This window comes from Ambystoma mexicanum, chromosome 6p (genome assembly GCF_040938575.1).
Source record: "Ambystoma mexicanum isolate Mex_15411 chromosome 6p, UKY_AmexF1_1, whole genome shotgun sequence".
In the NCBI taxonomy this organism is placed as follows: domain Eukaryota; kingdom Metazoa; phylum Chordata; class Amphibia; order Caudata; family Ambystomatidae; genus Ambystoma; species Ambystoma mexicanum.
The window spans coordinates 446,812,279-446,839,188 of record NC_090935.1 but is presented as its reverse complement, the minus strand read 5'-3'; positions in this window follow the sequence as shown (position 1 = coordinate 446,839,188).

The window sequence follows — 26,910 nt, the reverse complement described above, 5'->3', positions numbered from 1 at the left end:
TAATTCCTTCAAATGTTTCAATTTGCCTCTCATGCACAGTTTCTTTGACACAGCATACTCATTTAGATGCTCCGGTAACCCATTTACTTTATCTGGGTTCACCGGGTGGCTTCAGTGTCCGTCGAGCCTATGCTGCTCAGTCTGCTTCTGTTTGCTGACTCAGTGTGCATCCTGTTAGTCTGCTGGCTCTCAATTTGCTTTCTTCTGCTGCGCACAGCTCCCACTGTCTCAAGTTCCCAAGCAGTGAGCGTCCTTTTTTTTCCGGTTTCACTGCATGCCATTCAGGTCAGGCTTTGTGCTTCTTAAAAAAGGTTTTTGCCTTCAGTGTTCTGACCAGCATCAGAACACGTTACCATAAACTCTGTCTCTGCCTTTCTCGTAAATCTGTCAACTATGGCAGTTTTAAACTTCCTGGCATGTTTTATCAATTGCCATAGAGTAGAACAGCATTGGCTTATCGCTTGTGGTCTACTTCGTTGCTCCATCCCTCTTACTTGTCTCAGTACTAAAAAGAGGGCGTGGGTGCGGATAAGATGATTGACTATGAAAAATGTCGATATTCTTCATCTACATCAAAATAAGCCACATATTTATGTTGTACAGGCAGATGGATGTCTTTAGAAATGATGGCTGCAAGATTATTTTGGTCCAGTATTTACTTTTCCCTCTGGAGTTTGTCTCCCCCTACATCATCCTCCCACAGATATCCACCACCAGACTCAGAGTCAGGTAGCTTCTGCCATTCCATGGCCTTTTAGGAGAAGCTTCCTTCCAGAGAGTCAGTGATGGTATTATTAGATTTGCCACAGTACACACTTTTCCCTGTATCTGGCCATATGTTCTCCAGCTGTGGCTTATTTGGGGATTCTGGAGACTGCTCATTCACCTCTGCCCAATTGCTTCACCAGATTTCAGATTGCTATTTCTTTTAGTTAGTGTTCCTATTTGATGGTATATCCAGAATGACTTCAATTATATTCATTTCTAGATATGCACACAGTGAGATGTCCTTTTAACTCCCTGATAGTTCTTCAGCACTAGGAATCTTCGCACAGAGAAAGAGTAAGTGCTTATCACTCTAGACACACCATGGATCTAGTCTATCTTTTCCAGATGCACATACACTTCTGAAATGTTCCCTAACCTTTCAAGATGCACAATCCATGTATGTATTCCCATCCATCAGCACTAACAAAGAACAGGGCCAGGATTCAATATAATTCCCCTTATAGTTTCACTCCACTCAGAATTGTTTCCCCTTTAGAACATACTCACATATTAATTATATTGGCTTTATCACAAACCGATGGACACCCGCTGAAGTACCGGTTCAATTCTCCCCATTAAGGAGCAGGTGGGCATCATTAGCACGTTGGGATCAGCTTTCCTTCACAGCCTGTGTGCTATTTCTTCATCAGAATAAGGCCTGCAAATATACCTCCTACTAGGCCCCACTTCCTGGATGCTAATTATAACCCAAAATGTGTGAAAAAGGAAAGCAATCTACTCCTTCTCCTTCCTGTTGTTATCAATTTTTCTTTCTTTCCATTAGTCAGTGAGTGAGTGAGTCTGTTAGTGTCTTTTTCTGAGTGAGTGTGTGTTGAATCTTATATAGACCAGCAACCCTGCCTTTTTGATGTGTGTATACTTTCCCCCAAGTAATTGGTCAATGCATGTGATTGCACATACATGTGACATCAGAGTAGAAATACCCCTCTGCAAACATTGGGCATATTAATGAAGAAGGCAGCTGGATGGGAGTAACTTCTAAACCCCTTTTCCCTCTCATTTAATGAGATGCAATCTCATGTATTTTTTGCATTTAAAATTGCCATATCTCATTTAATGAATTCCAGTCATATTACCACTTTAATAGTTTTCTCACCAGATTCCTCTCTCTAGCACAAATCAATTAATGCAATTCATCTCATAATAGCACACATAATTACTGAGTTATAGATATTTCCATTTAAAGCACTTCTACATTTATATTCACATTATTTTCCCATCTCAAAGCAACACGTTCGTCCCTGCGGATGCTCCGATATATGACACATTAGCATGTACCATTGTTTTAGATTAAGTGCAGATTTGCTGAATTTGCATACTGGAAATGACATCACACACATTTCATTTTTCTACCACCTAATAGAGGAGTTCTAGATTAACACATAGATGAACATTGCAAAAGAAGAAAGACTTATAAGCACAAATGTAAATCCTACTGTAAAAAAAAAGCATTTTTCCAATACCAAATATTAAATTGCATCTGCATTTGGGTCTGTCACCACAGACCAACTGGAGTCTTCAGTACTTTTGCTGTTAGCTCAGGGCCTATCTTTAAAACCCAGAGGCCTGGCGGTGATAAGGTCTTTGAAGTTTGGTTCTTCAGAATTTTGTCGCTGCCCCCCTGGCAGGGGGAATCTGTAGACTCTTCAGATTAACTTTTATTTTTCCGGATATTGGGCCTCATTACAATTTCAGCAGTAGCCTTGCTGGTTAAACCGGCAGGCTGCCGCCGAACGAACATTTTTTGGCGCCTGGCAATGGGGAAATACAGGGCCATTGCAATGGCCCTGCATACAATTGGGAGGTCGGATGTACCAGCACCAATCGTGAATGGTGCCGGTGCATTCGACATGGTCTGCTCGCGGGTGCCGTACCGCCGACAAGGCACGCGAGCAGAACTCGTAGTTTGCCGGTCCAGTAACAACGGTATCAGCAAGCTTATCGGTACCGTTGTTACTCAAACTCATAATGAGGCCAATTGCCTTTTCAGCCTTAATGATCAAATTAGGCAAAACAGATCATCTGGTCACACCGAACCCCCATTACCTCATTATCTTAAACCCTGCATAAACAGATCAACCCATAAATTACAGATTAGGATTTGCAGTCAGGTCAAGTTGTTATCTTTTTAGCCCCACCACCAGTGTATCTCAGTGAGAAAGCATGCTTTAGGTTTTCACATCTTTTTGGGGCGGTGGCATGAGCAGAACACCTATTTCAAGAGTTCAATTCTGGTTTAATTTAATGTGGTCCTACTCACCCAAAGGCCTCACCATAAATGTGGCCAAATGGTAAAAACACAGCAGTAACACTATTAACGTTGAGCTGAGGGTATATCTGCTGACTTTCTATCCATTTTTGGTGCAATTACCACAGTGGTATTAGTGTTGCAGTAATTGCGCTGAAAATGCCCCATTGAGTCCTATGGACTAAAACAAAATAGGGACTTACCACACCACTGCAACTTGAATCCGGTGTCAATAGCGCCGGACCAAGTACAGTAACGTTCATTGCATTAGGCGGTATTCCAGCGGATATGCTGCTGAGATACCGCCCAACTTGTAATGACCCCTGCAAGTCACATAGAAGCAATCTCCATCAGGATTACACCATACTCATTTGCCATACTTCCAGGCTTTTCTCCCTACCAATTTAACAGCCTTGTTAGTTGCTTTTCTACAGTGTATGGACCTATAAAACAAGGCTTGTGCCATGCCCTCATTAAATATTTAAGCAACACCGGTCGATGGAATACAGAAGAGGCGTGTTAAGATATTTGTGTGTTTCTACTGGTTTGTTGTCTTCATCACCCTTTTTCGACCTCCCAGGCCTTGCGTCAAGCTGTTGAGATATAAAAGAGCCACTAACCATCATTGAACCGTGATGTATATACATTTCATTTCCAAGTACAGTTGCAACATTATAGGCAACTGTCAATGTCGTAGTGGGAGGAGCAAGTGGTAGATGCATGTGTCGCCCTGTCACCACCTCATGAGAGATTAAATGGTGGTCAGATGAAGGACTATTGTGCAATGGAGAGAGATCAGATCACCAGAGAATACTGAGAATGTCAAATTTACATTAAAAAATTATAAATAAGCAATCTTTCGGGCCAAAAGGGACTTTCTCCACACTGAAATTAGCAACGCCGGCAAGTAGTCAAGAGAACTATTTGCAGTGGTTGCTAGGTTTTGTAAACCAGATTGTATTATATCATCATCTGAGCCGTCGTTAGCACAGGCCAATATGTTTAATATATTTTTTAAAGAAAAAATGTAAACCATACAAGAAAGTATTAGGCAAAGACTGAGGAGGTCCTGGCATGCCACAGTCAGACAACTTATATAGGCTTTTTATTAGATCAGATGCAGCGGTAGTAGGGAATAAGATCAAATGTGTGAGGTTTGATTTTCAAACAGTGGCAGAGGATTATGTTCAATCTCTGATCCTCAATCTTAAACCTACCAAAGATTATCTGTTTATGCTGCCTGCATGCTTGTCTAGAAGTCTAGCAAAGAATATTGTTCCCTTCATTACTACATTTGTTAACAAATCATTGGCCCAAGGTAGAGTACCCAGGGAATTAAAAATGTCTATTATTACCCCATTGATGAAGAAACCGAATCTGGACCCAGCTTGTCTAAAGAATTATTGACTGGTTGCAGGCCTATCATGGCCATAAAAATCTTAGAGAAAGTGGTTACCTCACAATTGCACACATTTGTTGAGAAGAATGCACTGCTTGACGAGTTACAGTCAGGATTTCGGCCCATGAATGGGTCAGAAACAGTTCTGTTACCAGTGTATGATGAGTTGCTAGAGCGTGCAGACAAAGGGAGACTGACTCTCTTTGTAGTGGTAGATTTGTCTGCAGCCTTCGACACAGTCAAGCATAACATCATACGTCAGCTTTTAACAATGCCTAGTAATGTATCCGACCACGCCTTGAAATGGTTTGGATCCTTTCTTGATGATAGACGCCAACAGGTGAAATCTGGGGGCTATATCTTAGACACTATTGTGATGAGCTGCAGTGTACCACAGGGGTACCCCTGTGTTGTTTCATCTATATATTCAGCCTGTTTTGAACATCCTGAAAAGTTATGGCTTAAGTTACCATTCTTATACAGATGATATTCAGATATATATTAAAATGTACAACATTGAGGAGGATTTTGTAAAAGTGAACCAGTGTTTGGAAGATATACATGGATGGATGTCCAGAAATCAGTTGATTTTGTTTGGACCGGAGAAGCAGTTGAAGCCACAAGGGAAGTTTTGCCCCATGTATTCTCTGAGAGAAATTTCAATTATCCGCTAAGATTAAGAACCTAGGATGCATGAGGCAGGAGAACTTGGGTAGTGAGGCACAGGTGGGGCAAAGGTTCAATCTATGTACTATTTGTTATGGATGCTTCGATGAGTTATACCATACATCCCTTAAGAGGATCATGCAGTAGTGGTTGGAGCTATGACAAACACCCATCTAGACTATTGCAACAGCCGTTTGATGGGTGTTCCAGCTAAACAACTGCACAGGCTCCAGAAGGCCCAAAATGCAGCAGTTAGATTGATTGGTAGTCTAAGGTGAGCAGTCCACCTTTCCCCCTTACGGTGGACACTTCATTGGCTAATGGTCGAGGACCGTATTCAATTCAAGATTGCTTGTATGATGTTTAAGTGTTTAAAGTGATTGGCCCCGGAACATCTAAGAAACAACATTCTTCGCTATAATCCAGTGAGGACCCTTAGATCAAGGGATCAAATATTTTTAAGAAGCCCCCGGTCAGCATTCATTACCACAGGTGACAGGAGATTTGCAGTCTTTGGACTTAAACTATGGAATAGCATACCGCAAAGGATCAGGGAATGTCAGACAGTTTCTCAGTTCTGGAAGGCTCTGAAATTTTTTTTTTTAAATGTTCATATAGTTATCTGACAACTCTAGGGACACAGTTATGAACTAACTATCTAGTAACTTCTTAGTATCTTTCTATTTATACTGGTAATTCCAACTGCGCCCCAATAAGTCTGTCGTGGGTGCATTACAAATACAAAAATCAAAATCAAAATGCGAACAATGTGATGGGTAGGCAATTGTGTCATCCCCTTTTCAGGGTTGTCTTTATTTTTGCAATATTTTCTTTGGACAGATCATTGAGACGATCACAAACCCCATTTGCTTGTGGGTGATACGCACAAGGAAACTTGTGCTTAATCCCCAGTAGTGTTATGATGTACTCAAACACTTAATTCACAAAGTGAAGCCCATTATCAAAACATAGTATAATGCACACTCCTCAGCATGGGAACACCTCTCTTACAATTAATTTCACTGCACTGAGTGCTCCAGGGTGTGAGCATAGACCAGCTTCGATATAGCGAGAAAATGGGCATACAACAGTGAGCATGTACGTGTAACCATTGCCTACTTGAACCATATCTACATAATCTATGTTGAGGTTTTGGAATGGCCAATTAGCGCAGGGTTTCGCTCCTCTCAGTACATGAAAAGTTTGCCCTGCAGTAAATTATTTACATACAAGGCGTTTATTAATCAAGGTGGTAACATGCTCCACCAAGTTTGGGCAGAATCAGTCTTCCACTATCGGTGCCGCAAGAACTTCCTTACTCAAATAAGTAAGGTGGTATAGCTGTGTAAGGGTAGTTTTTAATAATGTTTGGGGAATCACTGATTTTCCAGTGCTCTCCTGTCACCACATTGCGTCAGTTGGCAATATTGAGCATCCCTGCATCACCCATTGCTCATTTTCATCTACCGTTGTTCGTCCTTGTCATTCTATTATCTGAGCAATGGGCAATGAATTGTACCATTCGGACAGTATAATGCTGAGCGCGTTCATGTGTTTGTTTGGTGGAGGATCTAACTCAATTATTTATGAAAAATACGCTGCTCACTTTGCTTCCTCGTACACAGCTTTATTTCCATGGGTAACCACGTCTTCACTCCTAGTGTGGGCTTGGCACTTTAATACTGTAACGGCTGCTGGGAGCTGTAGTGCTCCTATGAGCCTATCCAATAAGGGCACGAGCTGCACTGGCATGCTGTCAGCACAGTGGAAGCCCCTCCTTTTCCAATGCAACAGTCCTGCATGTACGGTTGACGTCACATAGGCAAAGTTAGAATACACTGTGATCTCTGTGTCCTCATGTATTTCTAGCACTATTATCTGAGCTACTAATTCTGCTGCTTGCGCTAAAAAATGAAAGGGTAATTTCACACTCTTCACTACTTTTAACTTCACAACTGCTGTCCCATTATGTTGTTCTCCCATCCTTTGGTCAATTGTTGAGAACCTGTCAATAAAGAGTACCTCCTCCCTCCCAAGGGCATTCTTCCATGCTCTAGAAATGTTGTCATAATATTCTGTGGGGTTCATTCCGAGTTTGGAGGTAAGTAACGGTCCTTACCGCATGCCTTAAATAGCGTGTCTGGGCAGTCATTAGTCTGCTAATAGAGGACTATTACGACTTTGCGGGCACAAGCTTTGTGTCATGCTGGTAAGGTCATGACCGCCATGCCGTTAAAGGCACGAAAAAGGCCCTTAGCGGCATCATGCATAGCGCAGATAGCACTACCGGCATGGCCCAAAGCGCCATTAGCGGTGACCGTTATTAGTCACTGCTAATCACGATCACCTTCAATAACGGTCACTGCTAATAAGCAGAACCGGAAGTAGCGTCATCGCAAAGGAACTGGAAGGAGCACGGCAGCCATCTTTAAAAACACAATCCATTGCCATCCTCACCAGACAGGACCTGTTGGACACTGCTGTTGATCTGAAAACATTCTCCTATCAGACCACTAAGCCCAAGGCCCTTAAGAAGGGAGCTGCCCGCCAGCAGAAGGAGAGATTTAATGAGGATGAGCTGGAGATGCTGATTGCATGCAACTATCCCAGCTGCAGGAGCATGCTGGGATAGTTTTTTCCAACAACATAAAGAGGGAGGCAATCTTTAAAAACAAGGAGATCTGGGCACTTGTTGCTTAGAATGTCAGTGCTATTGGGAGCACCCCACGCACCATCAAACACTGCCATAAACGCTGGCACGACCTGCGACTCAGAGCGACTCAGAGTTAGAAATATACTCTCCATGAACAGGAGCCAGGCAATGGGAACAGGAGGAGGTCCCAGCTCACCAATCAAGCTGACCCCATGGGAGGACATCTGCCCCAGCATGATAGGAATGGAGGGGATAGAAGGTGTTGGCGAGATGGAGTGTGGCGCCACAACATCGGGCGATGAAGGTGAGTGTCCTAAGAAAACATTGTAATGGCGAATCTGATGAAAGTCAACCAATATGTCAGTCCAAAGAGTCAAGCCATGGTCCAACACAAATACACTCCCAGCATGCATCACAGATGCATGCAGATGCCTGCTGCAAGGCAATGCCGTACCTGACACATACCACACAAAGATGTAAATGCCATGAGTCACACAGCGTGCTGGCCCCAAATAATATGCATGTTAGATAGCATAGCTCTTGGCCAACATATGTGATGCTGACGTATGCCTGTATAACCCACCCATGTATCAAACAAAGTGCTCATCCAAACACAAATGCCTATTACCCCCAATTGAGTGGATGATCAATTGTCCAAATGTATGTATGATGCCTATCAAAACATCACTCATGCTGTCCCGCTCTTTGACCCCCACAGGCTCTGACAATGACAGTGATGGGCAGGATGCAAACCCCGCAAAGACCACACCCTGGAAGAGGTCCCGGGATGACACCAACCGCCCGTCAACCTCGAGGGGACAACCCAGGGGCCCCTGTGCACCAACAGGCAAGACACCCCAGGTTGCCACTATACCGGTGCCGCCAAGGGCCGTAGAGGCCGAAGCACCACCACCCATTGGCCAACCTGAGGAATCCGGTGAGGCACCACATTCTGAGGAGTACAGTTTGGCTGGGGAGGTTGCAGCCACAGCACTCCTGGATGTGGAGGACCCACAGGATGCCATATGGGTACCCGTTGAGGATGATGCATCGGAAGTGGTCCGTACGCCCAGTCCACCGGCATCCCCCCAAATATTGTCCCTGGAAACTGACCACGCCACCACCCTGGAGCAGTCTGGTCATGAGCAAATGGAAGGGCACTTCAGTCCCTTGTTTACGGGTATAGAGGCTGAGCAGGACAGCCAGGGACCATCAACCTCACAGGTGCACCCGGAGGGCCGCAGCGGTCAGAACAGCTGACTGCCCTTGTGCGGCAGTTTGTTGCGGACAACACACTGGCCAGACAGGAGTGGCATGAGAACTTCACCTCTCTAGGCAGGTCCATCACAGAAAACACCACCTCCATGCCCAAGGTCTCGGCCCTCCGCCATTTCTTAGGCCGCATAATGGATGCCATGGAGGCAGGGAATCCGGTACCCAATCCCAGCAGACGGCCACTCCGTCATCATCCAGTTCTACACAGAGGAGCCCGCTCCACAGGTCAGCACATACCCTGCGCTGACAAGACATGCAGCCACCTGGACCAGGGAGTGCCAATTGATAGTCAGGGAAGCGTCATGTAGGCATTGGAGACTTTATGAGACATGTGTAGGGGAGTTGTGGGGGGATGGGGAGGGGAGTGAGGGTGTGTGGGGGAGTTGTGGGAGGAGGGGGGTCAGGGTGGTGGAGGGATTTTGCACTTTCATTATCAATGTTATATTTAATACACCCGTTGTGTGAAAAGCAAGACTTGAGTGTACCCCCACACCCAGTGCCCTCTTTCCAAATATCATGTCACCCTCTGCTGCCATGTGTGTCAGAAATATTGTGGAATCACTGACTGGTGCACAGCACGTCCCTCATATGCATCGGCACCACAATGATGTCCAGCCACATCTTCTTCATCCCCTTCATCATCACCAGGTGGTAGCAGTTCAATGTCAGGGGGCAGGGACACGTTCCGGCGGATACACATTTTGTACAGCATGACACATGCCATGATGATCTTGGCCACCTTCTCATGCCTGTAGAGGAGTTTCCCACCTGACCGGCTGAGGCAGCGAAATCGTGCCTTCAACAGGCCAAAGGTCTGCTCGATGACCACACGGGTACGGGTATGGGAATGATTGTAGTCCTCCTCATGCCTGTTCTGTGGATTTCGGACAGGGATGAGGAGCCACAGCTTCAAGAGATAGCCACTATCACCAGCATGAGAGGAAATAAAAGGTAAATGTTAGCTGATTGATGAAGGACATCAGTACTATTCATACATGCCTGAATATTATCGTTGGTCACATGCACATGTCCCTGGATATATTTACGCCATCTTTAGTCGCTCAATGCGTCCTGTGCCATGGACTAATGGAGGGGGTTGCATTTTCAAGATGATACATGATGTGCACTCACATCTTGTTGCACATGCATTGTGTACACATACAGCTGTACAGCTGTGTTTGTGTCAAATTTGTGATGTGTTGTGTTCTGTGAGATTTACTTAGAGGGAGCGTTGGCAGATGTCTGTGCAAGATTAGGCAATCATCGCTGATTATTCCCATGGTGACATTCAGCACTCCTGTGGGTGTGGAGGCCCTGTGACAGACAGTGGATTCCCTAGTTGGTTCAGTTCAATGCACTCCCCGGAATGCTTGTCCTGTGTGGTGATTTGCTGGAGACAGCAACATAGTGCATAGGCACTGCATGTTGCTGGATGGTGTTACGGAGGGTGAGGTCCGCTGATGAGTGGTGCACGTGTTGTGGGATGTGGGGTGGTCTACTGTTAGTCATGTAGTGATAGGTGTCGACCTTACTTCATTCCTATGGGATTTGGGTGTCATGTACCGTTTGTGATGCTTTGGGGCACAGTGTTTGGTGATGTGCACATCGTGCAGTCATATCAACCTTGACAGCATGGTGGTGTGTGCATCTCTCCCCCCATTTCAATGCCATGTGCCAGTCATGCAATTTACCAAGCAGCCAGGCACGTTGTCCAGCATATCGCTCCATGAAGCGTGGTAGCGTGGAGTTCCGCAGGACCATAAAGTCATGAGTTGATCCGGGATATCGGGTACAACAATGTGTGATGATCCTGCTGGCATCGCATACCATCTGCACACTGATGCAGGGGTATTGCTTGCAGTTGCAGTACACCACCTCCATGGCATGCGGCACCACCAACTCCACGTGGGCGCAGTCGAGGGCACCTACACAATTTGGCATGCCTGCCAGTGCATGGAAGCCAACTTTTGTATCAAAAATCTCCTGGGGTGTCCGTGGTAGGGATATGTAGTCCCTTGTGTGCTTGAGGAGGGCATCGAGCACTTGGTTCAGAATACGAGAAAATAAGTGTTGTGATATGCCATGCATATACCCCACTGAGTGCTGGTAGGTGCCTGGGCCAAGGAATTGGAGCACAGACACTACCTTCAGTAGAGGGGGGATGGTGGTCCGTGTTTCAATGAGGCTGACAATGTCATTGTGTATCAGGTCCACAATGGTGGTGATGGTTTCCCGGTCCAGCCGTTAAAGGTTGTGGATCTGCTCAGGGGTTAGGTTGAAAGGACTGGCTCTGACGAGAGGGATTGAGGGCTGCCTGCGTGGTAATGGTGGCTGCACTGGTGTGGCATGCTCGGCCTGTCTCACCCTCCTTCTCCTCCTGCGTCTCCTCTGTGGTGCCAGCTGTTTTTGTTGTTGCTGCTGTTGTGGCAATTCAAGCATGTCCTCCAGCTCCAGTAATGCTACTACTATTGGAATCATCTTGGTGTGGGAGGGGTGTGGTGTGTGGGTGTGCTCCTTTTGCAGTGGGCCAAACTCCATTGCCTCCACCTGTGCTGATTGTGTGCACCTGTGGCAGTTGGGAAAACTGCACATGGCATTTAACGGTTGGTCTGCGATGCCGGTATTTACGGCAAGCCGGTAACCACTTTTTACGCCTTCATGAAGCCAGTATTTGCAAGTCCGCTTCACTTGTGATCTCCTTCAGTTTACGGCATGCCGCTATTGCCGGCATGGTGGACCGCGTGCCCGCGCCCATGCCGCTATTAGAGGCGCTGTAATTTACGATGCTGCTAATAGCGGTCAGGCAGGTCAGAATATTCCATAGCGGTTAGCATTGCCGGTAATCCTTTAACGGCATTGTTTTTCACTTAGCACCAACCTCGGAATGACCCCATGTGTATGTAGCACAGTCATGTACATCGTCTCCCTCCGGTAATGGATCTGCTATAAATGTCACTGGATTTGCAATTCTGCATCTCAATATTTTTATCACCAGATTTGAAATAATAACTTCATATCCAGATGCTCTCTGTGTGGCCAGTGTGCTTTTTGGCTTTTCAAGAATAGCAAAAAGGGAATGCTCCCTGTAAAGAGAGGTACTGCACCCAATGGTGAGACTTGCAAACTTCTCTACTGTGAATGCGGCAGCATCTAGTGCTTGTTCACAAGGAAATTGGCCTCTTATAACTGTTTCTATGTGTTCGATGTAATCAGCTATAGGTTTATGCCCTAGGGTAGCCTTCTGTGCCAGGACTGCTGTCATTACTGTCCCCTTTGTGTGCAAGAACTAATAGAATTCTGCATCATAGTTGGGAATTCCCAAGACTGGAACCTGTTTTAATTCATTCATCTCCCCTATTCATCTCGCCTGTCACCTCCCCTGTCCATGTCAAATTGCCATCCCCCTATAAGTCTCCATGAGCCATTTAAAACAGGTCTAGTATATGTGCAGTAATCAAATACCAAGGCCCTGTAATAGTAGGAAAGACCCAAAAAATGTTGCATCTCTCTGACCATCTTTTGTGTAACCCTTTTCTGCAAAAATTGCCAGCAACTATACTGAGTCTTGGTGGCACTGCTCTTCTGAACTGCTGCATATTAGAATGTCATCTACATATTGAATAGTGTGCTGTCTAGATATATGTTCCCCATGTTCATCTGCAGGACCCTATTGAATATAGAAGGTGATTTACAATGCCCTTGGGGAAGTCTTGTTTGTTTCCACTTTTGGTGTCTATATAGAAATGATGTCTGATCCTGTGACTCTTGGAGTGGGATAGAGAAGAAAGCATTCTTTAAATCTGTTACCGAAAAATGAGTGGCTTCTGGTGGAATGCTGTACAGTATTGTCACTGGATTGGGAATGAATGGACATTCTGCCTCGACAATGTTGTTTAAGTGACGTAAATCTTGAATACAATGCCACGTTCCCCCTGTCTCCTTCTTCAACGGGTACATTGCTGTGTTACACTGTGATTCATATGGCACTAAACACCTTTGTTGCACTAGTGCTGAAATTGTCTCAAAATACCTTTGTCTGCCTCCCTAGACAAAGGTTATTTCTTTGCTCTCGATAAAATTGCACCTGGCTTGAGCTTGAATTGAAATGCTTTTATCCCTTTCAGTAGGCCAATGGCATAAGGACTGTTGGTCCACAGTATGCTCGGTACTCATGTCAGATCTTTGAGGAAGGGCTGTGCCAACCTTTTCATCACTGCCATTCTCTGGACTATCATGCAGTATGTAATGCTCATGTAAAACATTGTTTTAATGTCTGAGTAGTCGTCCATGAACAATTCTTCGTCTGTAAAGCCTGTCAGTCTTTATCCTTCCCCCACTGCAATTATTGCTCTCCATGTTCACCCTGTTTCTTCAGTCCCATGCAATACTATTGTTTTGTCTCTCACTATGACCGTCTATAGCTCAAGTGGGAACACCTGCCCTTTGTCCACTTCTAAGGGAATTTCTAGTCTAAACAAAACTTTGTTGGGTAGCCTAAGTTGCTTGCCCTGTGTCCCTGGAAGCCATTCTAGTAACAATTCCACTCCATTTTGTAATAACACGGCATCTACTGGCACCCCCTCTGTACAGTCTGTCCGCAGAATGCCTAATTGAGTTCTTGCATATTCATATAATAGATTCCCGGGGTAGAACACACTATCCCTTGCTCAGTAAATGAGATTGTCATATTGAGTTTGTTATTGTGTCGCTTCCCCTTATGTTAACAGGTGTCTGGCGGGAATATAACAGTGGCATGGTAAAGTCATGCTCCCAAATGGTAATTGAAGAATTTGTCAGTAAACTGAACCAAATTTGTAGCCCCAGAAAAACTTTGAGAATTCATGGCAGTGTCTGACATCGGGTATTAAACTCCTGTGTCAGGATCGGGTTGCACCCATATCCACAAAAAACCAAAAGGTTGTGTCACCTATGGTTACCCCTACACTGTCGGGTGTAATGGATAGGATCGAACACATCAAGTCACTCTGTGGGCTGTCATATTGTGGATATAGCTTAATCCTTACCCCTATGAATGCATTTCACCCTATTACAGTCACTCCCCCCAGTTGCTATGTGGGAGTCAGTAATGTGGTGTCCGTGTGTCCGACCACTACAGCATTCTGTTGCGCCAGTGCTTGTGATATTGTTTGTGGTGGAAGTTTGTACACCCATGTATGCTGGGCATAAATTGTAGGCTGTTTTATCTGACTTGGTGCATTCTGTATTGGCGCTACCTGCGGCGCATATGTCTGCATGTGATCTTGGGCATAATAATAGGGTTGCTGAGTGTTATGTGCTTGCGGGTATGTTGCCTCTTCATCTTGCTGTACCCCCCTACATACTTGGGATATATGGCCTATCTTTCTGCATGTCCAACATTGCGGCAGACTTCCCCCATAGGTGTGGGTGGTCCCCCATTAAACTTGTCTCCTCTTGGCTGCACATGGTGACATGCTACTCTCCACCTGGACACACCTCCTCTCCCCCTTGGCCAATAGTGACATTCCCCTTGGCCTTCAAAGCTTCCCCTGCAGTTGGCTGCTGATACTAAGCATTTATTTTCACCACCCTATCTCTGCTTGTCAATGTTCCATCGTGTATTTTGACATTTGTTTCAGCTACCTCCCCATGGTTGGCTGAAAGTAAGCTCTTCATGTCACCCACTGCCAATGTCATCCCTGCAGTCATTCCCTCTAACTCATAAATCCATTTCCCCGTTCCAGCAGTCAACAAGAGTAATTTACATCTCAAGTTGTCCATCCGGTGCCATAGTATATATTGTGATCATCTTGCACCCTTTTGAAACAGCAGAAACTGCGTCAGTCCCACCCCTCGATCATGTCTCCCTAAGCTTTTCATAGCTGTAAACACTCCTGTCATTCTAGTTTTCTTTCAGCCAGGTAATGCCCTCAACCTTCGTGCATATTGAGAAACTTCATCTGCACTACAGAGTCTTTCTTTGGAGTGTCGGAAGCGGCCTCGGTTCTACGAGTCTCTTGCTACGGCTCACGTGAGGTGCGGCTTGACACGTCAGGCATTAGTTGGTGCGGGTCCTTTCCGGCAGCAAGAGAGAAAGGAGTCCCCAGCTGACTGTGTGAGCGTGTCAGAGGCATGCAGACTCCCAGCTGACTCCCTGCAGCTGCAGCTTGTGGACCGGCTCAGCTTGACAGGTTGACGGTGAGGGCACACAAGGCTTCAGGGTGCTCCATATCCATAGCGCGGCTCGCTGTGAGCAATGGGTGAGTTTATTTGTTAACTTGGAGGCAGTCCCCCGCTTTATGAGTTGGGACTGTTTAGCTTGCCTCACTGTGGTAGTGTGGAGTCTGAGAGGGGTGGAGTTGTACCACCTACACTCCCTCATTTTTTTTTTTTTGTACTTGCTTTGCATGCAAGAAGTTTCTTGTGCTGCGGCTCAACGTGTGCAGCTAGTATTTGGGGGAGGCGGGCTGTAAGTCCTTTGACCCGAAATCTGAGGCGACCCAAATATAATAGTAAGATCCTGCGGTCACTGTGTGATTACTTTTAAATGAGATCCTAACAAAGAGGAGGTGTGCCGGAGGCAGCCTCGGGTTTTGCCCTGTTGATTGACTGAGTGAGTGATTTACGGAGCCACGGACCCAGAGAGGTGCGGCTCGACACTCCCACTTTTACCATGCTATTGCTAGGATAAGATGGTAGAAGCTGCTGTAAGCAAATGTAAACTGAGGGGCATGAGATAAAGCCTACGATATTACGGCGAGACTGTGGGAGACAATCCTTTGATCCCCTGGGCTAAGCAGTGCAGTTGAAAACGCTGCCGGCTCTTGATTACCGTCCTTGCATATGAGGTTGTTCTTACCACGGGGCGCAGCCAGTTAATTCCATATATTTAACAATTGAAATCAACGGTACTTCATAGGTTGAGGAGATCTCTCCTATCCTTTGAGGGATTGTGTAAAGAAACATCTTGAGCGACAATGAGCACCTGCTCCGTGGGGTCTGGATACAATCTGCGTAAGGCTAAAGAGAAAGGACTGGTATTGGGAATTGATAACAAGATGGGTAAAAGCAAAAAAATTCCCCTGGTAACAACGGGAGCAATTACTGCCTTTTTTCAACCTAACCCCCCAGCTGAGGGCAACCCCCCCTCAAGAACAATGTGTGACACCTCAGATTGACCTGGATAATCATTCTTTGGAGCAAACTATAAATGAAGAGGTAAACAATAATTCCCTATTGGATATGTGCCTCTCAATACAAAGGCAGATGACTCCAGCAGTAATGAACATTTCGGAAGTATATGTTGCGAATACTCAAGCTTCAAACTTGACGCAATCACCAAATGGGGCAGCTAGGCTATCTGCGTCACCGAATTTGGAGGCACTGGTGGACCAGTCTGAAGTGGATCCTTCCAATATATCCTATACTTCGATTGGTGGGTTTAAGGAGTTACAAGCATCAGTGGCGTCACTGCAATTTGCCCTTAAAATATTATTAAAAATGTGTGGGCGTATTTTGGAAAATACCAATAATATGACTGCGGTAAATGAGGCGAACCGCAATGAGATTGACGAGGTGGAGAATAATTTGTCAATGGCTGTGGCTATGGTGGAAGTAGAGCCAGAGAATAATGCACATTCGGTGCAAGATATAGAGGAGCCGACAAACTCTGAGATCTTTTTCTCTCGTAAGCAGAGGAGAATGGCTAGAAGGGCAGCCATGAGGAAGAGACCTTATGCTGTGGCCTCAATATCTCCATCAACTGCTGCACCTATCAAGATCACAAAATAAGCTACGAAAAAAGTGACACGGGCAAAGAAACGTAAGCTGGTGACAGAGGGACGTTTAACCAGCTGGTTGATTACGAAGAAGCCCAATGAAGTTAATAGTGCTGCAGAAAACTCTATAGTGCTACCAGATTCATTTATGGGAGAAGACCCAGATAAGATCTCTTCCACTCCTCGTAGTAGAATTATGATCTCTCTGGGAAGAGAGAATGATAGTATAACCACGAAGGAGGTTGAGATGAGTCAGGCGGGAAGTAAGAGGAATATATGTATTATCAAAAACCTCTATCAAAAGAATGAATTGGACTGGCTTACAAGAACTGAATTACTCACTAGGCTACATTCAATTCCTCAATTGAGAGTCTTAAGATCTGAGGACTTTGAATTTATTGAACCTCTGACTTGTGTGAATACTAACGTTTCTGCCATCCACTGTAAATTCCATTCTACCATACAATTATTGAGGTCATATAAAGACAATTTAGTAGAGGTGGATGTACAATTGGATGCAGATCCTGGAAAGGAAGATCACATTTGCCCAAGGAAGAAGATATTGGAGACCAAGAATAATACTCCAATCTCCGTGATAACTAAAGAGAGAACCCCCCAGATAGAGGACATTCAGAACGCTTTGAGGTGGCTTGTGGAAGCCCTACCGGTGGTCCTAAATAAAGACTGACATTTTGCTATTATGTCCTGGAACTGTAGGGGTTTTAACCATCTTTTCCAAGCAGGGGGTTCATTAACTATATTGACTAAATTCCCCTGCTTTTGTTTACAGGAAACATGGTTAACCTCTCAAATTGTGATAAATGGATATAAAGTGTATCAATCCATGGCAAATAAGGGACAGCGGGGAAGACCCTATGGGGGTCTGATCGTGGGAATTAAACATAACGTTAAATCCCGCCAGATTGAGACTAATTTAGGTGAATTCCTTTTTGCCGTGGAATTTGAATTATGGTCTGTGGATCACATAGTAAACATCTTAATAATTAATCTGTACTCCCCTCCTAGTGCGGCCCATACTGAAGCAATCCAAGAGTCTATGCATTAAATTATGATTAAATGGTCTATAAACCAGGGAAATAAACTCATTGTGATTATGGGGGACTTTAACTGTCACATGGGGGGAGGGAAATGGTTCTCTAGTAATCCTTTTCTGAGGGCTGAGTGTAATATGCGCCAGATGAGAACGGATGTGGTGGGATTACAGTGGTTGAGTTTTTTTTTAATTCTGGGACATGGAAATGATTAATGGAAGATTGATGGGTGACAATCCAGGTAAAGAAACCTGGGGGAATGGTAAAAGTAAGAGCACTCTTGATTATATTTTTGTTATCCCGGAACTGGCTGTCTTAGTTAGAGATTTTCTGGTAGTAGGGAATAATTGGAGTGCCCATACTTCACTCTCATTAACCATTGCCCCGCATATGAATAAACATGCATGCACATCTTTGGGTACTTTGAGGGTAAATCATGCGGCCACACGTATAAGCTGGTCTGAGAAAAATACAGCTAAAGCTGCCCTCTATATAATGGAGACAAGTCAGCCAGAGATTGATATTTTCCGGGAAATGACAATAGACAATATTGAGACCTGGATATCTGCCTTTTCTACTAAATACACTTCTGCAGGTATAGGATTTGCTTGGTCTAAGCAAGGGAAGGTAAAGAGGTATGATTCAGAAATTAGGGACGCCAAAAGATTACTTAGAACAGAAATTTGCAAAGCTAAGATGTTTTGCCCCTTTATGTAGTCCTACCTTATATTGTGTAGATCGCTTAAGAATAGGTATAAAATGTGAATTAAACAAAAAAGATACTTAAATAAACTTAAGCAATGGCAGGACACGGTGCTTGTATTATATACTAAGAACACACGTAACATTTGGGCAATACTTGGGGAGGCGCGGGGCAATAGGGTAATCTCTATGATTAATCCTATTAGTGCCCAGAGATGGGAAACATTTCTGTTAGAACGTAACATTGAGATGAAAGACAAAACCAACCTTATAAGGAAGATTATTCCTCCTGTGCCCCCTTTCTCAATTTTGATTAACCAACTTATTGATAAAATAAAAGAATTAAAATCATCTTGTGCACCGGGGCCGAACGGCTTGGCTAATATCACTTTGAAAAACAAGCTGAGGTTTTGGGCAGAGCTTTTCAAGATCTTGTTTGACAAAGACTTCCGAGAAAGGATAATCCCTGACTCATGGCGTAGGGCAATACTGATCCCCATACATAAAAAGGGAGATAAGCTAGAGCCATCAAATTATAGACTATTGTCTATGTTAGATTGCACCAGTAAAGTTTTTGCCAGTTTCGTATTAAAAGAACTTAAGAGTTGGATCAAACAGAAAGGTCTTTTTTATCGTTTCCAGAGTTGTTTTAGGCAGGGCTACTCCACTACGCACAATTTATTTATTCTAGATACCTGCGCATGAATGCTAGGAAAAAGGTGAATCCCCCGATATATGCTTTATTTGTAGATTTTAAAGCGGCGTTCGACAGAGTACGTAGAGAGCTACTCTGGGCTAAATTAGAAATGCTTGGATGCCCTGAAGGACTTTTGTATTATCTTAGACTTTTACATGATAATAATACGGTCTGCTTAAAACTTGATGCACAGGGTAACATGACTGCACAAGTTGTACAGAATCGGGGGGTTAAACAGGGGTGTGTTACTGCACCAACGCTATATAATTTATTTGTGTATGATCTCCCTTTAGCCATTGACAAGATACATAATTGTGCCCCACGAATAGGTTTGGATAAATGCCCGGTACTGGCTTACTCAGACGATCTTGTCATTCTTGACCACACATTCAGTGGCCTGCGACGATCTGTGGAAGCACTCTGGTTATATTGTAAAAAGAATGAGCTGGAAATTAACTTGGAAAAGACACAAGTTATGGTCTTTGCTAATAAAAAGATTGCATGTGTAAGACTTGAAGTCTTGGAATAGGTCATATGCTACACCCCTTCCTATAGATATCTAGGCTTTGAGTTTGAGGTCACTAATGATTATTTGCATTGTATTCAAGTACATAAAATTAGGACGGCTCAAATTACAGCCTTAGTCTATCTTTTCACTTTGACCCATGGGGGTTTTAGCAATTGGGCTGCGCGACTTCTGTTCCAGCAGGTGTTTACCCCAATGATGATACATGGCCTTGAGGCCCTGCTACAAATTGATCTAAAGTGGCTATAAGTTGTGGAGGGTAAATTTTGGAGGAAAGTGCTGGGCCTCCCAACCTGTATCCCTATGGCCATTATCAGACTTGAGCTGGGGTTGTCATCCCTGAAATCAATGGTATTTACGAAAAGGACTGAATTTTATTTGAAGCTCAATACTACCTCTAGTAATCAATTGTTGGTTTCATTGTGGCAAGAACTGCGTATGGAATCGAAGAGATCGATCCTAAAAACCAGTACTGAAAATGTTATGCACATTATAAACTGGAACTGTAGCCAAGAGACATTCTCCCCAGCAGCTAAATCTGCTTTGGCAAGGAAAATTGACTTGGCTGATTGGATAGACAACTATGCTCACTTAGAACATCTGAGAAAATACCAATTTGTGAAGTATATTCTCTATACATATAAAAAACCTCAACATTATCTAAATCTATGTCCGAACATCAGACTCCGAAGATTTATATTGCTTGTCAGGATTAATTATTTGCCAGTACTTGAAAATACTGGGGTAATAAATAAAGTAAGGACTGAGGAGCGATGCTGTAGACTATGTGAGGATAAAGTAACTACTGAGAGAGGGCTACATGTTCTGACTTGCTGCTCGAGAATGGTAAACATCTATGGCAGATATTATGGGGATTTTGTGCATAAGATTGAACATATAAAGGAGGAAATCTTCTGGTGGCATATCTTGAATTCTACAAAATTGAAAGGATTAATAGCAATGTACAATGTCTTGTTAGAGATTGAGAAAAGACTAGGTATCTCTATTTGAGTTAAATATAATGTAAGGTAATGGCATAATCTGTGTGTATACCTAGAGGTTGAGGGAATGAAATGCAGAATGGATATTTATCTATGGACATACATATGAGAATGTTTTAGAATAGATTTTATTGATTGTATTGAATTTTAAGTATTTTGATATGGTTCTTATGTTTTTATGAGAATTAATTATGAATATGTAATTTGGTTTCTTTTCTTACTATTGGATTATGTATATATATATATATAATATGTAATTATGTGAAAAGTTTATTTATAAACTGTAACACATTAATAATAAATTAAATTTGGAGCGTCGAAGGTGCTCCCTTAGTTCCAGCCTTCCCCTTTCTACATCTTCCCCTTCGTCCCATAGTGTCTACCGCTCGGGGCTTAGTCCCCCACCAAAGCAGAGCGGCCTCCTCTCTTTGTCAACACTGCTCTGCTCTAGCTCATCGTCAAATCCCCCTGTCCCAAAGCTGTCATTGCTATCTTCACCCTCACTGCCCTCGAAGCTAAGTCTCCTCAGCATGCCTTTCCCTTGTTGTCCCCCACTATTCTGTCCAGCGAATAACGGTGCCCCTCTGTGGGGGCCTTGCTACACTTCTACTTGCCTTACGGGCCAGAGCGCTATTTCTTCTATTCTTGCGCAATGTCCCCATTCTATCCAGCATTCCCTCTCACAGCACCAATTAACCATTTGGGTCCATTTTGTCATCCACCTCCTTGTGACGTCTCTCTCTACTACTCTCTCTCTCTCGCCTTCTATCTCTCTCCTCGTCCTCTCTACATGGATGCTCCTTAACAATCCTTTCAATTTCCATTTTCCTCTTTTCCCTTCTTAATTGTGTATGTTTCTCCATCTCCTCTTCCACTTTTCTCCTTGCCTCTTATGTTTCTTTCTGTCTTCTCTCATTTTCTCTCTCCTCTTTCCCCTTTGTTCTATTTTCTCTACCTCTCCTTTCAAATGTTCTTGTTCCTTTCTTTCCTCGTATTTTCTTCTAGTCACCTCCTTCATTATCTCTGCCCTTTCTCTATTATCTTCCTATTTGTCTCCTTGTTTTATAGCTTCGCCTACATATCTTCCATCCTATTGCAATCTTTCTGTCTAGTTTGAGCAATACCTGTCCTCCCACCCACTCATTAGACAGGAGTGTCACTTCTTTGAACACTTTGTGTCCCTTAATCACCTTGTTGCCCCAGTCAACTTCGATTGCAACTCGCTGCACTTCTTTCATTCGTCCATAAAAGCTCCTACTTTCTTACTCACCAGATTAGCACCACTAACAGTGTCTTCGCTATGATATGAAGGTGGTGCAGAAACGGGGTTAGTCTAGCCTGCTGCTGTATTTCGTTTCCATAAGGGGTAAACTCCCTGGTCTACCATTGTAGGATCTGTGGTTTGAGGATGAGGAGCCGTGGGCATTTCACCCAGGTATCGTGCTACTACTGGGTGGGTAATTTTCCTTGTCCTCAAACATCTTCCTTAATTCCATGATTACTTACCGGTCACTCAATATCTTTCCCTTATGTGGCATGTAAATACGTGGACATGTGTTGCAGCACAGATTTCGAAAGAGAGTCTTTCCTTGGGCATGGCGTCACCAACTTGTCCTCAGAATCACAAGTCCATGTGCTATATTTGCATGTTTTGTCCTACTTGGGACTTGCTCAAATATCTCAGGACTGTGTCCCCCATGGCGGTACGTCCCTTTCAGATTGGCAATACTTACTTGACCTCAAATTGGGATTTTGTTCACCTTTACAGTACCAACTTTAATATCACAATTCTGTCATCAATTAATACGCTTCTTCGAATCACAGTCTTCAATTTGCTGCACCAGCTTCTCTGGCTCACCGACTACCAACAGCCCACACAAGGCCACAATACCGTTTTTACACATGCTCCTCGAGCCCTGCCCAAACAGTACAACACTCTCAAATGTTTAAAAACCACCTCATCTTATTACAGTTCATAATTTTACCAATTATTTTCTTCCTTTAACAACAATTCCCTACTCCATCGCGGGTCTTCATCCTCATGTCAACACTTCATGTCCTTTTAACAACCTTCTATGTGTGAGGTCACAAGCCCTAAAAACGGTAAATACTTTGAAACCCAATGCTTCAAGTCCCAAACTGTGTGGGTTGTATTATTAATGCAAATGTATTCATGTTTGTGTGAACTTGTGCAATATATGTTTATCTGTGTAGTGTGTTTTATGTGGTGTAGCTTTTTATGCAACACCTGTTTTAAAACATGAATTATACAATAAAAGTAAATGTATAACCATGAAAGTTGCTTTGTAGGGGAGATCAGGGGAGGAAACAGCATTTTATGGTTTTAAATTGTGTTTCTTTTCTCTTCCTTTTGTATATGAATTGTATTTCTACCCAGACAGTAGAGAAGAAGGGTTTGAGGCCTGTGCCACAGATAAACCTGGGTTGCTAACTTGTTTATACATGGTTCTTCTTCAACACTGCAGCACAGGAATACATCTATAAAAGGTACAAGAAGACACCACCTTCTATACCCTAAGCTCTCCACTGCCTAGACACAGGGATTCCTCTCGCCATCTGCAAACTAATCTAGCACCTAGAGAACAGGTATACATAAATGATTAATCTGTAAGCTAAGCTTACTGCCTAGAAACAGGTCTACTTTTCATCATTCGATTAACTAAGCTAGCACCTGGAAAACAGGTATCCATAAATAATTAATCCATAACCTAGCTAACCACCTGGAAACAGGTATACTTCACATATAACACAAAACATCACAAAACATCATTTTACCACCCCAATATTTGTCACATTGTTGGATCTATACTTACACTCCATGGATCTCCTGAAGCCCTCGGGCCTCATCACTCCCCACAATCTGTCACTCTGCCTGGCTTCCCACAGGGAGCAGGCAGGAATTTCTCCAAGGTGGCTCCTGTTGACCTTCTCATTTTCCACACGTGGTCTTCAATCTGGTCCTCGCAGGTCGTGATGCATCCCTTAGGCCATCCAACAGAATAAACGGTATTATTGGCCAGTGGTCTTAGCAACTGCCCTCTGCTACCACCTGAATTAATACAAGTGATTTGTTAATCTCCCTGATTACCAACAAGAGGAACTGGGCTGAGAAAATCCCCTGCACTCATGAACAGAGAAGTGAAACAATGTAGCAAATGTCTAGAGTGTTATTAGAGAGCTCTCATACAGACATTCAGCAATGGACAATACAGTAATACTCCTCGAATTCTTACAGCGATCTTGAGCTTGTCATCCCTTTGTGTTACTGTATGACATCACAAAATAAAGATACATCATGAAAACCTACCATGGTAAATGATTGGTTAGTACAGTCAACTATGTATATGACATATAGGGTATTTGTTCAGGGATTGAACAGACATATCTGGTGGCTCCTCCTGGGACCACCCTCTAAATGTTTGAACCGTGATATCTCAGGTTAGTGTACTGAAATTGGGCTGTGCTACAAAGTGTGAGCTTAATATGAAAGTTGAGAAAGGATTGGTCAGAGAGTGTCTTCTCAGCATTGGCACAATGATAAGTCACCAACTATTCAACGTCATGAGAAATACCCCGAAGGTGCTGCATGTTCTCAGTAAGTTAGCATCTACAATCCTCTATGCCTTGATTGAGACAGAACATTTAGGCTTTGAACCTGGTATTTCTTTTGTATCATCCTGCTTTTGACTGGATGGGAACAACAGCCCCTGTCTGGCTCGAATGAATAGGCTGTGTTGCTCAGGTCTCGCTAATGTGTGCATGGAGAACCAATCTGACTTTCTGCTGCCTGTTTTTTTGATGATTTTGGCTTTTACTCATTCAGGTGTCCTTTCTCGTCTGTTAATATGGAACTTTTCCCTTTCGGTGTACTTGGCAAGGCTGTACACAGTAACGGCACTGGAAACATTGTCTGCTTGTCTCTGCAAAATAGAAACGTCTGCCTCTCTGTATTCCTGAATCCTTTCAGCATCTCCCGTTAACTTCAATGTGCGTGGGGCCTCCATTTTGATATACATGGCCGGCCATGTTAGTTGCGTTTAGCATCAGCAAGCAGGTCATATGTACATGTATAGGACTGGCGGTTTCTGCTCAACAAAATGACATGTATGCCCTCTAAGTGAGTCATAAGCATGATCTTTGTGTCTGCCAGCAGTTTAATCTAAAGTGTTGGTGTATCTTCATGCAGGGATGCATATGTACTTTATGTCCAACATACCTATGTCATAGCCCTGTCGTGACATACTTAGCTTCTTTGCAGTCTTAGTCAGTCGATCTGCTCAATTGACTGCAAGCCTATGTCTTCAGTGAGGTCATTAGGGTAGGGTCTTAATGGCTGTCGGAGTGAATAGTGATTCTCACACCTGCGGTACATTGATGATCAAAGAGATAGCACCATAAATGAGGCTCACTGCCATTTTCTGTGAGTCGTGATGTGTGTGGGGTGGGTGTAACAAGGGCTACATTTATCTCTCCCTCTTCACCAGTTTCTAGGAGCACTTGTTTCATTCAATAGTTGCGAACTAGAAAAATAAGCGTTGCTTGGCATATGACTATTGTTAAAAATGGTGAGTGCATATTAGCATATCCCTGTGATATATTTGAGGCCCGATTGAGTTCGAAACCTGGAGAATGGTGGAAGTATCTAGATATATGTTGGCATTAAAAGGCAAACCGTACAATTGCCTCGGGTTGGGCATATGATGCTAATGTCTGACAATAGTGTGAGTACCTGGTGAGTTGATGGTCACAACTGGGAAATTGTACCTGTCTATGTAAATCACATTTACACAGATAGGCCTTTTCTCTATATAGGTATACAAACAAGAAGCCATGTTAAATACTTTATGTGTTACTCTGTAGCCTTTCTTGAGTTAAAATGTGCATGAACTAAGGACATTTTAACCAAGTATCACACGTTCAATACAATTTAATATCTGGCTCCTAAAAAACAAAGCACATGGAATGATATGTTTAAATAAAAATGTACGTGTCCTACAATATTGGCTCGATGCAACATCACATGTTATCACAACTTTCTAAACGGCTTCTTCCAGTTTCATTTTGGAAAACCAGGAAGCCTTCCACATGTTCTAATTATTTTCTCTCTCTACCCTTACGACTACTTTTTTAAGCTACTCAAGGAAGGAAAAAGGGACTACATGCGTATGGGTGTGTCTTTATGTGTGTCTATTTCTGTACATATTTGCTGGTGTCTTGTATGAAATATTGAATCAAATATTCTAATAACATCTGAGAACGTGGCCCAGAAACAACCAACAGAGACATCTGGGCAATATTCAAAGACAGTACAATACACGAAGGTACTGCTGGGCACCATGTGATTACAAAGAAGAGAGGGGGATTTTCAAATTCACTCGATTTCTCCAAATGAAGTACCACCCCCAATACAAATAAAAACTGATTGCTTCATGAATGAAAACGTATTTATGTGTAATGATGAAACATCCAATCACAGCGAAACGTACGGAAAGGAAGGATATCTCAGGGGCAGCAGATCTGTCTTGGATGCAAGACAACGCAGTGCAACACAGGTTCAGATCTTGTGCGACATTATAAATGAACAATTATAACTATGATAATCGGTACCTAAATACAGTAAATAAAAATAAAAAAAACACACAGTTATATAATAAGACTCCTCAGAACACAACCGGGTAAACTTGAACAGCTGTTTGTTTTAAGTTTCTGCTGATAGTGCGCCACCTTCCCCTCACCTGGTTGCCTTATCAACCACCATTCACAAAATACCCAGACTCTCACATTCGACATGACAATGTGCACTCTGAAACCTAGAGCTGCTCACATTAACACACACCTAACTCCTAACATATTAGGCAGGCCCTCTCGATGACATCTGCATTAACACCACTTTGCTTTTGTTCCACACCTGCCAAAAATGTTTAACTTATTGTTATGCTCACCCAAACCTGTGATCCTTGCTGCATCCAAAAAAAGAGGGCTCCCTTTATTCACCATACCAGGTTTGCTCACCATGACTAGGTTACTCCTTTCAATGTTCACACTATTCTTTGATGCGAGCATCCATTCATGTCCCTCATTTTCGTCTTTTGCATGTAGACCATGGAATGCACTATGCTTCATC